Consider the following 19,435-nt stretch of genomic DNA (forward strand, 5'->3'; position numbering starts at 1 on the left):
TTCCACAGTCAAAGTCACTTAGATCACATTTCTTCCACATTCTTATGTTTGGTATGAACAACAACTGAACCCCTTGACCATGTATGTATGCTTTTATGCATTGGGTTGCTGCCATGTGATTGGCTGATTAGATATTTGCATTAATAAACAGGTGTGCCTTATAAAGCGGCCACTAAATTTATATTTTGGAAAACAAACAAAACTGTAGATACTGGAATCTGAAGCAAAAAAGATGCAGTAAGCCATTCAGACAACATCAATGGAAAGAGAAACCAGTTAACATTTCATTTTGAAGATGATCAAAGGTTCTGATGAAGGGTCTTTAACCTGAAACATTAACTAATTTCTCTTTCCATAGACGTCACTGGTTAAGTTCCTCCAGCATTTCTATTAATATATACTTTCCTTGTTTACTGATGTGTTTAAGGATACCCAGGGTGAACACGCTACTTGGAAAGGTCCAGAGATGAGAATACTTATTATCTTCTGTTCTTTAAAACTGAAAGTTCATCAATATATTTGGGTGAAACTCTATTCAGTGTTCTTGAGTGCTGGAAACAGTTTTGCCAGAGCAGAAAATGACAACGAAGATTTAAAAAATTGCATAGTATTGTAGGAGAATGTGTTCAAGTAGAGAGTTTTTGCTTTACGTTGAGCTTTTATTGAGTAAATATCACAAATGCTGAAGTGCTGCTTTTTTTTGCCATTTACAGCAAGTCCACTGGAGCCAGTCTGTCTCCTGCTTCTGTTTGTATTTCTATTTTCATGTGTGAAAGGCTGGCTGAGCAAAGCTCCAAACGCCTGATGGCCTGTGTCGTGTGGAGCACACTCCTAGGAAATGTAATATTGCTTTCAAATTGTCTGGCAGTCAACCCTTGGGCTGTGGCTTATATCTGTTCTGACTGTGCAACCTTCAGTGAAGCAGGATTCAGACTCATGGAAACAATAATCTGCCCTCTTCTCCCAGCCTTTCTCCCCCCTCATCTCTCACCTCATGCTGATCTAACCTTGAAAGTCAATTTTAAGCTGTATTTTTTCTTTTTCTCTAGCCTCTTGTATTTTCAGAATCAAAGATGGCTGATGGTCTGGTATTATAAAATATATTCTTGTGTATTATTCTGGAGAATTGGCATTAAACATTATGTATTATAAGATTTATTTAAGAAGCAAAGATGCTCCCCTAATCATCAGGGCTGCAGCACACAGTGCAAAGTAGAAGGGGCTGAGGTTTCACTTCTAGGGTGAGAGCACAAGCGCTGTTCCTCCCGAGATGACCTCCTCGCTAATGATACATCGTACAAGTTCACCAGAGAATCCTGCACATGGGCTCTTAAGTCATTTGCATCTCTGATTTCTGAATTCATTTCCTGTTTTCAAAGTAGTCTATGACTTTATTCTTTCTACCAAACTGTATTTCATTTGCCACTTCTTTGCCCATTCTCCCAAACTAAGTCCTTCTACAGACTCCTTGCTTCCTCAACACTACCTGACACTTTATATTGTCCACAGTCTTGGCCACAAAGCCATCAATTTCTTCATCCAGATCACTGACATATAATGTGAAATGGAGCGGTCCCAGCTCCAACCCCTGTGGAACACCACTAGTGAACGGCAGCCAACTAGAATAGCCCCGTTTTATTTGCACTCCTTGCCTTCTGCCCGTCCTCAATCCCTAGTATCTTCCCTGTAATACCAACGTTCAAAGTTCAAAGTAACTTTATTATCAAAGTACAAATATGTCACCATATACAACCCTGAGATTTATTTCCTTGCGGCGATCACAGTAAATACAAGAAGCACAATAGAATCAATGAAAGACCCCAACTGGATGGACGACAACCAGTATGCAAAAAAACCCAACAAACTGTGGAAATGATCAAGAAAGAGAAAAACATATTTAATAATAATTAATCAGCAATAAATACCGAGAACAGGAAATGAAGAGTCCTTGATAGAGAGTCTAGTTCAATGGGAACAGTTCAGTGATGGGGCGCCTGAAGTTATCCCCTCTGGTTCAAGAACCATGGGCTCTTATCTTGTTAAGCAACCTCATGTACTGCACCTTGTCAAAGGTCTTCTGAATATTCAAGTATAAACCAGCGACTCTCCTTTGTCTATTCTGCTTGATGTTTCCTCAAAGAATTCTGTGGTAACTTCTACTTTGAAAAGGCACACCCGACAACTTCATGCCCAAAGAGACAACTTTATCTCGAACGTCAAAACCGTTATTTATATACAGAGGGTTTCACAACCCGTACGGTATGGCAGGAACACTATATACACAGCACACCGGAAGTAAAAAGAACGGAAGTAGAACCCCCCCCACCATTATCCTAATTCATATTAACTTACTTTTAATAATGCTCACATTACAACACTTCTCCCCCTTTAAAATGCAAAATTCCCCAAATGTAAAAAACTAGGAAATAAAAACAGTAGAGTTATTAACTGGCGTACCCTTGAAAACTTATACAAGTATCTCAGCAACAGTTTATCAATATAAAACATCTGGAAAATATGACAGATTCAACATTTAATCTAACAACAAAAAAAATTGTCCCGTCAAAGATTCAGTCTTTCAGGAGGTTTACGAATGCGCTGTGATCTGCGCACTACTCCCAGTGACCCAGCAGGCACCGCTGGTGAGGGTGTTTTGGGTGGATCTGGTTTTGGAGGCATGAGAGGGGTCTGTGTGTCTGCGTGAGAATGTCCATCCTCCTCAGGGGACCCCGACCCCTCTGCCAGCGTCTCGCCCTCTGACAAAGTCACTGATGGACATGCTCCCACAGTAGGCTTTCTCACAAATGGAAATTCCATGGAACTGTCTGACTCTGAGCCGGTATCATGACGCAGACGCACATGATCCTGATGTCTGCGGAAAACACGCCCATCAGTCAGCTTAACAACATAGGAGACGGGACCACTCTGCTTAAGAATAACCCTAGGCAGCCATTGCTGATCGTTTCCTCACATAGACATTGTCATCCGGTTTTAACTGCCTCTCTCGTGCATGTTGATCATGTCCCTCCTTCTGCTTTTCCTGCTTTCTCTCCACTTTAGCTTTCATGTCCGGGTGCAGCAAGTCCAATCTTGACTTGGGCCTACGCCCCATCAGCATCTCTGCTGGAGTGTGGGCAGTCATATTCTGTGGCGTGAGGCGGTATTTATACAGGAAACGTGAAAGCTGAATGCTAAGAGAGTCCCCTGTCATCGGCTTCAGGTCTTCCTTCACTGTCTGAACAGCCCGTTCAGCCAAACCATTTGAGGCTGGGTGGAAAGGGGCTGTCCGAATGTGATGAATGCCATTCTGCTGCATGAACTCACTGAACAGCTCAGTGGTGAACGTCGGGCCCTTATCAGTGACCAGAGTGTCAGGCAACCCGTGCACTGCAAACACTTGCCTGAGTTTGTCTATGGTTGAGGGGGCTGTGATGTCGATCCATTTAGAATGCGCATCTACCATTACAAGAAACATCTGCCCCATAAAAGGGCCAGCAAAGTCCAAATGTAGCCTAGACCGGGGTGATCTGGCCACTCCCATGGGTGCAAAGGAGCTGGTGGTGGCATATTCTGATTAGTCTGACATTGCGTGCATGATTTTACCTTGTTCTCCAGATCCTGATCCATTCTTGGCCACCAAACGTAGGATCTTGCAAGGCTTTTCATTCGAGACACCCCTGGGATGAGTCTCATGAATTTCCTCCACAATCTGTGAATGGCCAGGGGAAGGCACGATGACCGTCGCCCCTCAGAAAATGCAGCCATCCTGCAGACTGAGTTCTGTCTTGCCTTTGGCATAAGGCCTCAGTTCCTCTCCTTCCACAACTCTGGGCCAACCTTATAAAAGAAAATGTTTGACTTGGGACAGGACTGGGTCCCTCTCTGTCCACTGCTTGATCTGGGTCACCTTTACAGGTGTCTCTGACAGCCTCTCCAATGAAAGCACAGTCTCTGGAGGCACATATGTAGTATCAGGTGTCTCAGGTAAAGGTAGTTGACTCAGTGCATCAGCATTTGCATTATCCCCACCTGCTCTGTACACTATAGTGTACTGGTAGGCTGACAATGTAAGAGCCCAACGCTGTATCCTAGCTGAGGATAGCAGTGGGATGCATCTAGTCTCGCTGAACAGGCTCATCAGTGGTTTATGGTTGGCAAAATTGTAAATACGCATACGTAAAGGTACTGATGAAAGTGTTTCACCGCAAAAACAATGGCCAGACCTTCTTTGTCTAGCTGTGAATATCCCTTCTCAGCAGCTGTCATGGTACGTACGTGAAGCAAAGCCAATAGGCTTTTCTGAATGGTCCTCCATTACATGTGAGAGAACTGCCCCAACTCCATAGGGCGAGGCATCACATGCAAGGGTGATCTCCTTGTCTGGGTCATAGTGAACAAGCAGCTTCGCTGAGTGAGGGAGTTCTTTCACTTCCTTGAAAGCTTTCTCCTGCTCTTCACCCCACTGCCACTTAGTGTCATTGTGAAGCAGCTTATACAGTGGGGTCAAAACCCTTGAGAGGTCAGGAAGAAACTTGCTGTAATTATTCACCGTGCCCAAAAATGATCCGAGTTCTGTGACGGTCTTGGGGCTTGGGGCTTCCTTAATAGCTCTCACTTTGTCCTCCACAGGGCAAAGCCCCTCAGCTATGACCTTGTGTCCCAGGTGAGTCACACTCGATGCCAGGAACACACATTGTCCTCGTTTCAACTGCAGCCCTGCATCTGAGAGCCCCTTCAGCACCCGTTCTAAATTAGCCAGATGCTCCTCCTCCGTAGCCCCCGTGATCAAAATATCATCAAGATACACTGCTACGTGTGGAATCCCCTGCAGCAAAGTGTCCATTATCCTTTGGAAAATGGCAGGGCTGGACACCACTCCAAACACCAGGCGATTGTACTTGAATAATCCCTTGTGTGTATTAATTGTAACGTACTCCTTTGAATCCTCGTCGAGCAGCAGCTGTTGGTAGGCATGGCTCATGCCCAGCTTGGTGAACAGCTTACCCCCTGACAGGGTCGCAAACAGGTTATCCACCCGTGGCAATGGGTACTCCTCCAGCCCAGAGACCTGATTCACCGTAAGCTTATAATCCCCACATATCCTCACCGTTTTGTCTGCCATCAAAACTGGAACAATGGGAGCCGCCCACCTTGAAAACTGGACGGGCTCAATGATGCCCAGCCTCTGTAAACGTTCCAACTCTTCCTCGACTTTGCCTTTCATGGCATAGGGCACCGACCTGGGCTTAAAAAAACGAGGTGTAGCCTCAGGGTCGACATGGAGTTTCACTGTCACACCCTTTAGTGTTCCTAGCTCGTCCCTGAAAACGTCACTGTACCGCTGCAGAATGTCCTCTGTCGTGTGGGCATACTTAACTTCATGCCAGTTTAGCCGGATTTTGTGAAGCCAGTCACGACCCAAAAGACTGGGCCCCCAGCCCTTAGCTATCACTAGCCTGGCTTCAGCCTTCTGACCCCTGCTGAAATGCCCACATATAACACCCCTAAATGAGGTATGGGCTGCCCCGTATAGGTCCTAAGTTTGAGCTTTGACGGTCTAATGGGAGGCAGGTTGGACCCCCATGTCCTCCTGTAGATCTCCTCACTAATGACTGATCCAGTGGCCCCTGAATCAATCTCAGATTTAATGTCCTCTCCCCTGGCAGTGACTGTGGCATAATATGGTTCAGGTGGTTCCTCATCTGTTTCCACTGCAAACATGTTGTAGGCGCACACTGCCTCTTCATCTGCTTCTTCTAGATGGTGTGTGGCTGCCTGAGCCTGTTGAGCTTTCCCCTGCTCAGGCTTAATCTTACCCTTTGAACTTCTGCACTTTTTAGCTAAATGTCCCTTTTTGCTACAAGCATGGCAGATAGTGTCTTTGAATCTACAATCGTTGCATAGTGCGTCCCTCCACACCGGAAACATTCCACCCGCTTTGCCTGTTTTCCAGTCTCCCTCCTGACTTGGTGCACTGCCTCCGACTGCAACCCCCCATGTCCTTTCTGGATATCCTTGACATTATTAGCAGCCATCTCCATGCCTTGGGCAATCTCTAAAGCTTTCTTGAAAATCAGCGGTGGGGTTTCCTCTAACAGGCAGCATTGTATGTCGTCATTATTAATGCCGCATACCAATCTATCACGGAGCATGTCTTCCAACATCGCTCCAAAATCACAATGCTCTGACAGCTGCCGAAGCTCAGCCACAAAATTGAAATTTCTACTTTGAAAAGGCACACTTAACAACTTCATGCCCAAAGAAACAACTTTGTCTCGAACGTCAAAACTGTTGTTTATGTACGGAGGCTTTCACAACCCGTACGGCATGGCAGGAACACTATATACAAAGCATACCGGAAGTAAAAAAAATGGAAGTAGAACCCCCCCCCCCCCATTATCCTAATTAGTATTAGCTTATTTTAATAATGCTCGCATTACAACAAATTCCAACAGATTTGTCAGGCAAGCTTTCCTCTTAAGGTAAATCTTACTCTTTATTCTGGAGACTTCAACAACCTTTCTTGCACTCTGCTTCCCTTTTACAGTACCATACTTTTCCAAGCTGTTGAACCAATCTCCCTAATATAGTTTAAAGCCCTATCCACAGCCCTAATTATGTGGTTTACCAGGATCACAGTCCTAGCATTGTTCATTTGGAGCCCATCCCTTTGGAACAGCTCCCTCTTTCCCCGATACAGGAGCTAATCACTCACAAATTCAAACCCACTTCTCCCACACCAAACATTGACCAAATATATTTAACTTTCTTAACTCTGTGCTAATTTGCATTTGGCTCAACTAACGAGAGATCAAATAACAAGTAATCAAGAGATTATTACCATTTTGGTTCTGCATTTTAATTCATTCCCTGAATGGTTTAGTGGGATTTGCAGCAATCCTGAATGTCCATAGGTGTCATTACATCAATTAGCCTGTTTGTGAAAATCCAGATCTATTTAGCTACCTGTGGAATTAAAATTCATCTCTCTGGATCAATGGTCCAGGACCCCAGCTCCCAGCACAGTTAATTAATTACAGCACTTCCCTACATTGTATAAAGAAAACCATTATGGGAATCATATATAGGCCTCCAAATAGCAGCCAAGGTGTGGGGTTGAGATTGCAAAAGGAGCTGGAAAAGGCATGTTATAAGGGGGATGTCACAATTGTAATATGGGATTTCAATATGCAAGGGGATTGGGAAAATTAGGCTGGTGTCAGATTGCAAGAGACGGAATTTGTTGTGTGACTACTAGATGGCATTTTCAGAGCAGCTTGTGCTTGAACCTACGAGGGGAAAGACTATCTTTGAATAGGTGTAATAACCCAGATCCTATTAGGGAGCTTAACGTAAAGGAACTTTTAGGAGGTAGTTATCATAATATGAATGAATTCATGCTATAATTTGAGCGGAAGAAACATAGATCACATGTATCAGTATCACAATTGAATAAAGGGAAATATAGAGTCATGAGTGAAGAGCTTGCCCAGGTGGATTGGAGGAGGATACTGGTGGGGATGATGGCAGAACAGAGAAGGCTGAAGTTTCTGGGAGAAGTTCACAAGTCACAGGATAGATATGTCCCACAGAGGAAGTAGTTCTCAAATGGCAGGGGTAGGCATCCCATGGTTGAGAAGGGAAGTTAAGGATTTCATAAAAGCCAAGGAAAGGTCATATAATGTAGCAAAAATGAGTGGGAGGTTAGATGATTGGGAAGCATTTAAAATTGAGCAAAGGACAACTAAAAAAGCTATAAGAAGGGAAAAGATTAAATATGAGGGTGAACTAGCCAATAATCTAAAGCAGGTTACTAAAAGTTTGTTCAATTATATAAAGAGTGGAAGGGAGGTGAGAGTTGATATTGGACCACTGGAAAATTATGCTGGTAAGGTAGTAATTGGGGTCAAAGAAATGGCAGATGAACTTATTGGGTACATTGCATTATTCTTCACTGTGGAAGACACCAGAGGTCTGTGAGTATCAGGGAGCAGGAATCAGAGCTAAGGTCTTAAGGTGGATAAGTCACCTGGACCAGATGGACTACATCCCAGAGTCCTGAGAGAGGTTGCTGAAGAGATGACGGATGCATTGGTCATGATCTTTCAAGAATCACTTGACTCTGGCATAGTCATGGAGGACTGGAAGATTGCAAATGTCCTCATGCAAGACTCCCAGAAGTTTAATTTACAGGTTGAGTCTGTGGTAAAGAAGGCAAATGCAATGTTGGCAATTATTTCAAGGGGAATAAAATATAAAAGCAAGGAGATAATGCTAAGGATTTTTTAAGACATCAGTCAGGCTGTCAGTTGGAGTATTGTCAGCAGTTTTGGGCCCCATATCTCAGAAAGGATATGTGGTCATTGCAGAGACCATAGGAGATTCACAAGGATAAGTCCATGAATGAAGGGATTAATATGTGAGGAGCATTTGGCAGCTTTGGGCCTGTACTCAGTAGAATTTAGAAGAATGCAGGGGGATCTCATTAAAACCTACTGTATGTTGAAAGGACTAGATAGGGTCGATGTGGAGAGGATTCTTCCTATGGTGGAGGTATTCAGAACTAGAGGGCACAGCCTCAAATTTGAGGGGTGACCTTTTAGAACAGAAGTAAGGAGGATTTTGTTTTAGCCAGGGAGTAGTAAATCTGTGGAATGCTCTGTCACAGACTGGTGTGGAGGCCAAGTCTGTGGGTATATTTAAGGCAGAAGTTAATAGCTTCCTGATTGGATACGGCGAGAAGACATGTGTATGGGGTTGAGTGGGATCCGGGATCAGCGATGGTGGAATGGCAGAGCAGACTTGATGAGCTGAATGGCCTAATTCAGCTCCCATGTCTTATGGTCTTAAGGAAAAGGAACAATTTTTTTCTGAGAGTATGGAGACACAAGTCAAACAAAGTATAGATAAAGTTTATACGGTCACAAATATTCAACAAAATACTAGGGCTCATCTCTTGAAAAACAAAGACATCAAAGTTTAAAGTTCAAATTTCAAAGTAAATTTATTATCAAAGTACATATATGTCACTATGTATGTTATTCAACAAAGATTCATTTTCTTGTGGGCATATTGAATAAATCTATAATAAAATATTAACCCATCACAGAATCAATGAAAGACCACACCATTCTTTCAACCAGTGTGCAAGAGTCAACAAACTCTGCAAATACAAAAAAGAAAGAAATAATATAAATAAATAAATAAGCAATAAATATCGAGAACATGAGATGACGAGTCCTCAAAAGTGAGTCCATAGGTTATGGGAACATTCCTAATATGAGCAGCAAACAGTGTACGTTATTTTGAGTAGCTCAAATGTTCTTGTGCACCATGTAGAGGAATTTAATCCAAATCTGAACTTCTAAATGCAGTCAGGTCCTTTGTGCATCAGTTGTGAAGTTTACAAGATTTATTCCTCCATGCATAAAATGTCGACCCACATGGATAATACTGACGCTTGGTTCTAGTGAGATATGCAGGGTTTTCATTTGAAAAATTGATGATTTCTTTCCTCCCACAGATGCTGCTTGGCCCACGAGGTCCTCCAGCAGAATGCTTGTTTGTTCCAGATTCCAGCATTCTTAATCTTTTGTGCCTTCAATGTATTGCTTAAATAATAATGCCTGAAAGTTAGGTGTCTCTGATGTATTGACTTTGTTTTCCTAAAGAACAACTACGCTCTAAAAAATTACTGTGATCAAACTAGAACCAAATTTTACACCCTTGCCTTGATATTCATTTCCAAAGGGTGGGGTTCATTCAAATTGCAGTCTAAAATTCTGAATGGAAATTCTTGACTCATTATTGTCAACCACCCCATTGATGAAGCTGCAGTTTATATTATTCAAATCATTTCTCAAAATTCTTCTCGGGGCTTTTTATTTCAGGGAAGGTATTTCAAGTCCAGGTTCAAATTCAGATTTAATTGCCTTTCAACTATACATGAATACCCATGAATACAGCCAAACAAAACAGCATTATGCTGGCACCAAGTCGCAAAACACAGTATCAACAGTCATACACAACACAAGGCACATATAGCACAGATAAGTTAGCAAGCACATTTAAGATATCGGTAAAATACAATCACACAAAAAAATATTGTGCAAGTCCCTGAGCCCCAGCATGTTGCAGCAGTCTTTAGTTGAATCCGATACAACTTGTCTTCTTTAAAAAAGCAAACGAGGAATTCTGCAGATGCTGGAAATTCAAACAACTTGTCTTCTGTTGAGCGAACACTATGGGATAGCACTGATTCCAGCATAGACACCACACCACCATCACCTCTGTCACTCCAGTGGAACACCTGACTCCGATGCCTCCCCCGGGCGGCTGCAAACAGACAGCACCACAGCTTCAGGCCTTATCTTCACTATGACTGGGGCCATGTAGGTCTCCCGTCACTCGCCAGTGAGCCAATAAATTGGGCATGCAGATTTCCACATCACCAATGTCCAACAGGGTCTTGCAATTACAAGAGAAGTGACTTAAGATAAACACTCGTTGTTTGATTGTTCACCTTTGGTCATCCTAGTTGGAAGATATTGCTCAGATCACTTTCCTTTTCATTATCATTAATTAAAATTAAATAATTCAGATTGTTCACAGTAAAAATAAAAAAAGGGCTATTGTCAATATGGAGATACAGAAATGTCATTTCCCAAAATATAATTAAAACCAGTGAAGAATATGAATTGTAGACTGTTTCCAGTAAAGTACTAATGGCTTACACATGTTTAAATTGAATACAAACCGCCTCCTAAAGAGAGCAAGGAATAGTGCATAATTTAAAATCAACTTTTAAGAAACTTGATGTCTGAGTTAGAAGATATGTAGGACCTTGTTTCTCGGTTAGGTTCCTAAAAACAACAGTGGAAGAGGGTCCAAATCAACTGAGCTGCCTTCTATTCTGCTGCCCTCTTGGAACTTGACCAAAGTGATGTAAATCAAGCTGACTGGCCGAGTAGAATTTAGTCATGGAACGATTACTTGGTCAGCAGTGCTTGTGCTCTGCATAAGATTCAGGAAATTCTTTAGGCCTGTGGTTGAACTTGGCTGGGGGACACACTATTGGAAAATTTTGAGTCGGCCCGCTAGTCCATCCCAGCCCAGTCCAGCCCACATGCTATAGTTGGTAAGACGCTTCTCTGCTGGATGTTCTGACACACCCCAGTCTGCCTCAGATTAAAGGACTGAAAGGTAGGGTAAAAACAAGTGCTATTACTTTAAATGTTCTGCTGCTCTTTAATCACATTCTTTGGTGTGCTTTTATCTGTGCTGCATGCTTTTTTGTACTAGATTAAAGGCTTAAAGACTTTTTCCCTGTTGCAAATGAGTGACTTTATAGTTAAGTTAAAATAGTGAAAGGCACTTGGCTGAGAAGCAACAGCTGTCTGTGAGTTTTAAAGCACGGATAACTTCAGAGCTTACTGTTGCCATCAGGCCACTCTAAATTTAGACAGCTGCTCAACAACTCTCGGCTTTTAAGGAGGTTCTCCTGAACGCTCAAGTTTGTTTGGAAGTGGAGGAAATTCAAAGTGTCTCAGGGCAGCTGGCAGCAGTGTCTGCTTTTAATTGTTAACTGAGAATGTACGAGTGAAATGAAAATCGAAACATTTTTCAGCTTCATGTTAATTTGTTCAGGATGATTTTTCCATAAGGAGCAACCCCCCCCCCCCACTTCGATGGAATGTTTAATTTGAAAGTATATACACTGATATGTAAAGTAATGATGACAGTAAAAGCACTCCTTCCTCACTAATGCCTGCTTGCAGAGCCACCCGAATCTCACATTTTATCTGAATATTTTAACTCAGTACGTGGGCTATTGTGATAAAGTGCAGCAAAGGCTGGTATTATTAATGCCGGGGAAATACTTATGAACTTTTCTTATCATACTCATACTGGTGACAAGTTATTTGACCTTGCTATTTGTCACTGACTAGCTCAATGCGACCAGTGTTTGATCTTCTGTGTCATTCTTCGACTTTGTTTTATGCAGTTAAAATAAGGCGAATGTTGCAGAGCTGATATTTATTTTGCTTCTACAAACAACCTCTTGCTTCTCTCTCTTGCAATATCCACCTCTCCTCCTATCCTCCACATCCAAAGATCTTAACACGCAGAGATTTAATATTCTCTTTATACCCCGTCCAACAAATTTTATAAACCTACTTTCAATTCTTGGAGGAAAGCTAATGAAAATGGAATGACCTGCACTTCTTCATCTTCTACCTCTAGCATCTTCTTCAGCAACATGATGTCCAACAGTGGACTACAAAAAAAAAGTGCAATTGTTGTTTTAAGTGGGAAATGCAGGCGTGAGTTTGTACACAGGAAACACAAGCATGTGGATTAAGAACGCTGGCAATAACCCGTTGAGTTACAAACTGGGACTGGATAGGCTGGGCGTACAGGAGACTGCAGACACTGGAAACTGCAGCAAGAAGTAAATTGATGGAATAAATCAGCAACATCTAAGGAATGAAATGCACAGTCGATGTTTTGGATTGATACCCTTGAGATGTAGCGGGAGTATAATCAGTATAAGGAGGTGAGGGGAAGGGGTAGAGCAGGAGCTGGCAAGATTTAGGTCTTGGTGAGAGGGGTGAAAGGAGATGGTGAAACAGTGGAAATAGTAATCGAGGACGGAAGGTGATAGCTGGACGCAACAAAGGGCTACAGATGCTGGAATCTGATTGGGAAGTCAGTTGGAATGTGGAACTAAAAGGAAATGGGGTATACAGATGCGAAAAGTGGGGCGGGGGGGGGAGGGAGAGGAACCATTTGGAGGATATATGGAGCTAGCAGCTGGGAGCACCAGAAAGCACTGGCAGACAGAACCAAATGCTCAGCAAAGCGATTGCCTAGTCTGCGCTTCATCTCACCGAGGTAGGGGAAGCCACAGCGAGAGAGCTGAATACAGTGAACAACAATGAAAGCCGTTTAGAATTGTCAATTGTGATGAGGTAGGGGCATGTGTTAAACTCCTAGAGGATAGGTTGGGACTGTTTTCCCTGGAGCAAAGGAGTGGCCTTATAGAGGTTGATAAAAATCATGAGAGGCAGATAGAAGGGAGATGATCATGGACCTTTTCCCAAGGCTGGGGAGTCTAAAATTAGTGGCCATGGGTTTACGTTGAGAGGGGAAAGATTTAGAAGGGATCTAAGTACAACCTTTTCATCTAGAAGGCAGTGGGTATATGGAACCAACCATCAGAGGAAGTTATAGAGGTGTGAACAAGTACAACACATAGAGTCATAGATTGTTAGAACAACACAGCATGAAAGCAGGCCCTTTGGCCCATCTAGTCTGTGCCATACTTGAAATGGTTTAAACTTGATACATGGATGGGCAAAGTTTAGAGGGGAGATAGGAAGACAGATGGGACCAACGGGTAGGCACCTTGGCTGGCATGGATGAGTGGGACTGAAGGGCTTGTTTCCCTGCTGGACAACTGTGGCTTAATGACTCTTAACACTTGCCTTTTCTCGTTAGAAGGAGTATAGATCATTTTATAGTTGTGTACAAAAGCTGCAAAGGCCTCTTTTTAATGTCCTATGTAACAGTGGGGCTTTCTTGCTGTGCAGTACTCACACAGTGCTGCTCTGAAGCTCAAGCCTGTCGAACTTGAACAGCCTATATAGCAGAGGCAAGAGTGCTATCATTTGAGCCACCATTGACACAGCAATCTAATTTGCTTTCATAACGTCAGTCCAAATAGCCCCTTTATGTCTATGCAGTCATATTATCATTAGATTTATATCCTTGTGGTTTGGTAAAGAAAGCACTAATGTCTTTATCTTTTGAAGAAAACTGATTTTATGTCTAGCCTAATTAAAAAGCTTCACTGGCATATTTTATCTGGGGATTCCTTTGAGATGTGGTGCATTAGAAATTCAAAGTAGTTGTCCTTCCCTGAATCTTGATGAAGCTTGATTCAGGGAAAAACTCTTCCTTGACAAGGTTTGTTTTGTTTTGTGCTGTTAACTTACTTTGATTTTAGCTATAATAAAAACAATTTCTTTTGCTCTTCTGTGATCTGTTTGATTGTGAAGCATTATAGTGGTTACTGTTGTAAAGGCTACAGCATATATGCATGAGTAGGCTGTTGCTTCTGTTGATTTTTTATCTATTACTTGCTGGAAGTGTAAGCTGATAGTGATATGGTGAGGGCAACAAGACACCTGGTATCTCTATGAACAATGAGACTGACAGCTTGTCTCTTTAACAAATTAGATTTAAAGTTTGAGAAAGAAGTAAAGTCAGGAGGTACAAGAGGAGCAATAAATATAAGGTAAACAAACCAAGTGTGAGTCATGAGTTAAGACTGCTTCCTTCTATATTATGACATTAACTGTTCTGATTATTCAAGTTAATCTTCCTTACTAATCCTCATATCCATGATTTCCTCTGTATTCAAATCTATCGCACAACTTCAACACTCACTAAGTGAGCCGTCGTAGAATTCTGGGGCACAGCATTCCAAAGATTTGCAATCTTCTCAGAACAGAACTCTCTCCTCATCTCAGTCCTAAAGGCTGATAACTTACCCTGAGTCTAATCCATTTCAATCCAAGACTCTGTAGCTAGGGGATTCTCTTGGGATCAGTACTGCCAATTCACCTCAAAAAATTATATTGTCTCAGTTAGACCATCTTTTTAATTCTTGTGAACTTAAGTGATTTGCTTCATAGAGCAACCCTCTCATCCTCTTATGAACTTCTGCTCCAATTCTAATAAAGAAATACACCTTTTTTCAAGGAAATAAACCAAAAACTGCATACTATAAACACTGGTACCATTCCTATAAACTAAAAAGACATACCAACAAGTTGCAGATGAACAAGCCGTCCATTACAGTAATTGAAATTAGACAAATGGATTTTAATTCACCCTGTGCTTCTTCCATATTTCACAATCTTCTTTATCCTATTCTTAATAAGTCTGAACTCCTCTCCATATTTGTACAGTTTCATATAGTTTCTTTGCCACTATGATGATTTCACAAATATATGTTATTTCCTTAGTTATCCTTTTTACACAAATGGTCTAAAAGCTTTTTGAGAACATACATCTCAGCATATTGTTCACAATTCACAATTAATGCTGTGAAGCTAGCTTCCTTAAGCACATAAAACTCCCGACATTAATAAATCAGTTATTTGATATGCTACATGTATCCATCTGATCTACAAGTGTCCTTGAACTAAGCCACTTAGAGTCAGCTGGTCTGTTTTAAACAAGTCAGATGAAATAACCCATTGTTTTATACTACACCTTGAGCAGCAATAAAGCAGGTGTCGTTACTTTCCACAGAGAGAGTGCCTGTGCTACAAATAGAGCTTGTTTGCAAAGCTGAGTTTTTAACTTCAGACTGATTACTGCTTTCCATTTACATTTGAAGAACTGAAGACTGACTCCCACTACCTGAAGCTAAACAAATTGTTAGTTGGAAGTCTACTTATATATCTGGTTGTTCTTACAAGTGGCAGCTGCTGTGTTTCAAAAGCAGAAATTAAGGAGTGACTATCCATCACCATAGTTCCATTATGTAGTGAGCTAGGAGACTGGATAAGAGCAGTAATGTATGTATGTGGTGCAGCTCTATTCATTTGAATGGGGTCACCAAATCTCACTAAAAGATAAGCAAAGACAAGTGGCTTGTTTAAATTAATAGTAAGCTTAATTTTTGTACATGAATCTCTTGGCATTTTAAATGAATTTATTTTGAAGTATTCATTGGTGACATTTAGAAACAGTGCAAAGGGCTTTTTGACAGCACTAGCTGTCAGAGAACTGTCGGAGTGGTGTATAGGTAGGGTCTTAGTTCTCAGTGCCTGTGGTGTCAATGCTACAACATTAAGAAAGGCTGGAGTAAGGGAGATGTATGGGCACAAAGAATGTGTGTGACAAGGGTCCCCTGCAGGTGGAGAAAGCAAAGCTTAAGCTGGATCCAATGCTATTCAGTCCAATGTTCTGAGCTGGAGGCAGAGAGGTGAGTGAAGTTGTATTTATACTCATACTCTTAGCCAGCAGCCTTGGCATTCTCTGATAAGTTTACTAGGTATTCAATATGTAAATCATAAAAAATAATAGATAGGTTTAAAGTAAGGTTTTTTTTGCAAGGCAAAGGTCAGAATAGTATTTGTTGGATTTTCAGGTTTTGGAGACTTGAAATGCATTGCATGCCACTTAAACCACCAGAATTGTCAAATTTTCACACTTCAAGCCAAATTGACATCAATTGCAGAACCTTATTTTTCCAGCAATATGCACCTCTTTATCTTTATGATCCAGAGCTTCTAATCTTTGTCTGGAAATGGTTGAAAATGGTATGTTTTATATGAGCCAAAATAACATTATTGTGTGTTCTTTTAAAGAACATTGACCGTGCCCACAGTTTGACAGGATATCCTGCTGAACTTTTTGTTGTGCCAAGGTTCCCAGCATTAGGGAAGAGATTTAAGTCACTCCAGCACTGGGGAAGGGAAATGAAAAATTAGGATTGCCGGTACATTTAGCTGAATCTTGTATTCTTCTTAATTCAATAAATAGATGAACTTAGGAAACTGGTTTCTTTCCTCTGCTGTACCAACACTTCATTTGGTGATAGGTTTATTACGGTCCCATGTTCTGAGATGCAGTGAACACTTTGTTTTGTGTGCCTTCCATACAGATCATTTCAAAACATAAGTACATGGAGGCTGTACAAAGGGAAAAGCAATTACAGAATGTGGAATACACTGTTATGGTTACAGTTACAGAGAAATTACAGTGCTGGTATGCAATAAAGTGCAAGGGCCATGACAAGGTAGACTGTGAGGTCAAGAAATCTATCTGTAAGACCATATGCCCATAAGACAGAGGAGCAACATTCAGCTGTTTGGCTCTTCGAGTTTGCTCTGCCATTCCATCGTGGCTGATTTATTATCCCTCTCAATCCCACTCTCCTGTAAACTTTGAAACCCCTGACTAACTAAGAACTTATCAAACTCTGCTTTATCCAAGAGATAAATGCAATACTCACTTTTGTTATCTAGCGCTCAAATTTATTGCAACAGACTCCTTCAATAGAACCATAGAAACTACAGCACAGAAACAGGCCCTTTGGCCCTTCTTGGCTGTGCCGAACCATTTTCTGCCTAGTCCCACTGACCTGCACACGGACCATATCCCTCCATACACCTCCCATCCATGTATCTGTCCAATTTATTCTTAAATGTTAAAAAAGAACCCTCATTTACCACCTCGTCTGGCAGCTCATTCCATACTCCCACCACTCTCTGTGTGAAGAAGCCCCCCCTAATGTTCCCTTTAAACTTTTCCCCCCTCACCCTTAACCCATGTCCTCTGGTTCTTTTCTCCCCTTGCCTCAGTGGAAAAAGCCTGCTCACATTCACTCTATCTATACCCATCATAATTTTATATACCTCTATCAAATCTCCCCTCATTCTTCTACGCTCTAGGGAATAAAGTCCTAACCTATTCAACCTTTCTCTGTAACTGAGTTTCTCAAGTCCTGGCAACATCCTTGTAAACCTTCTCTGCACTCTTTCAACCTTATTTATATCCTTCCTGTAATTTGGTGACCAAAACTGAACACAATACTCCAGATTCGGCCTACCAATGCCTTATACAACCTCATCATAACATTCCTGCTCTTATACTGAATACTTCGATTAATAAAGGCCAATATACCAAAAGCTCTCTTTACGACCCTATCTACCTGTGACGACACTTTTAGGGAATTTTGTATCTGTATTCCCAGATCCCTCTGTTCCACTGCACTCCTCAGTGCCTTACCATTAACCCTGTATGTTCTACGTTGGTTTGTCCTTCCAACGTGCAATACCTCACACTTGTCAGTATTAAACTCCATCTGCCATTTTTCAGCCCATTTTTCCAGCTGGTCCAAGTCCCTCTGCAGGCTCTGAAAACCTTTCTCACTGTCTACTACACCTCCAATCTTTGTATCATCAGCAAACTTGCTGATCCAATTTACCACATTATCATCCAGATCATTGATATAGATGACAAATAACAATGGACCCAGCACTGATCCCTGTGGCACACCACTAGTCACAGGCCTCCACTCAGAGAAGCAATTCTCTACCACCACTCTCTGGCTTCTTCCGTCGAGCCAATGTCTAATCCAATTTACCACCTCTCCATGTATACCTAGCGACTGAATTTTCCTAACTAACCTCCCATGCGGGACCTTGTCAAAGGCCTTACTGAAGCCCATGTAGACAATATCCACTGCCTTCCCTTCATCCACTTTCCTGGTAACCTCCTCGAAAAACTCCAACAGATTGGTCAAACATGACCTACCACGCACAAAGCCATGTTGACTCTCCCTAATAAGCCCCTGTCTATCTAAATGCTTGTAGATTCTGTCTCTTAGTACTCCCTCCAATAACTTACCTACTGACGTTAAACTCACCGGCCTATAATTTCCTGGATTACTTTTCAATCCTTTTTTAAACAACGGAACAACATGAGCCACTCTCCAATCCTCTGGCACTTCACCCGTAGACAGCGACATTTTAAATATTTCTGCCAGGGCCCCCGCAATTTCAACACTAGTCTCCTTCAAGGTCCGAGGGAACACTCTGTCAGGTCCCGGGGATTTATCCACTTTAATTTTCCTCAAGACAGCAAGCACCTCCTCCTTTTCAATCTGTACAGTTTCCATGGTCTCACTGCTTGATTCCCTCAATTCCATAGATTTCATGCCAGCTTCCTTAGTAAATACAGACACAAAAAACCTATTTAGGATCTCCCCCATTTCCTTTGGTTCCGCACAAAGCCGACCACTCTGATCTTCAAGAGGACCAATTTTATCCCTTACAATCCTTTTGCTCTTAATATACTTGTAAAAGCTCTTTGGATTATCCTTCACTTTGACTGCCAAGGCAACCTCATGTCTTCTTTTTGCCCTCCTGATTTCTTTCTTAAGTATTTTCTTGCACTTCTTATACTCCTCAAGCACCGATTTACCCCCTGTTTCCTATACATTTCATAGAACTCCCTCTTCTTCTTTATCAGAGTTGCAATATCCCTTGAGAACCAAGGTTCCTTATTCCTATTCAATTTGCCTTTAATCCTGACAGGAACATACAAACTCTGCACTCTCAAAATTTCCCCTTTGAAGGCTTCCCACCTACCAATCACATCTTTGCCAGAGAACAACCTGTCCCAATCCACACTTTTTAGATCCTTTCTCATTTCTTCAAATTTGGCCTTCTTCCAGTTCAGAACCTCAACCCTAGGACCAGATCTATCCTTGTCCATGAAACTAATGGTGTTATGATCACTGGAACCAAAGTGCTCTCCTACACAGACTTCTGTCACTTGCCCTAATTCGTTTCCTAACAGGAGATCCAATATTGCATCCCCTCTAGTTGGTCCCTCTATATACTGATTTAGA

General features: G+C 41.9%; 1 protein-coding gene across 4 annotated transcripts in view; it reads left to right on the top strand.

The window, feature by feature from the left end:
- sgcd (sarcoglycan, delta (dystrophin-associated glycoprotein)) overlaps positions 1-19,435 on the top strand; it is a 543,710-nt gene that overhangs the window by 323,703 nt on the left and 200,572 nt on the right. The window contains exons 1-2 of one of the 4 annotated variants that reach the window (XM_072264009.1): positions 11,002-11,202; positions 14,242-14,299. The exons of 1 other annotated variant lie outside the window; for it this stretch is intronic. The gene's annotated coding sequence lies outside the window, so the exon portion shown is untranslated. Of the gene's footprint in view, positions 1-11,001; positions 11,203-14,241; positions 14,300-19,435 lie in introns of those variants that run through there. 2 more of the 4 variants (XM_072264011.1, XM_072264012.1) reach the window with 2 other exon arrangements.

This window comes from Mobula birostris, chromosome 7, assembly GCF_030028105.1.
Source record: "Mobula birostris isolate sMobBir1 chromosome 7, sMobBir1.hap1, whole genome shotgun sequence".
In the NCBI taxonomy this organism is placed as follows: domain Eukaryota; kingdom Metazoa; phylum Chordata; class Chondrichthyes; order Myliobatiformes; family Myliobatidae; genus Mobula; species Mobula birostris.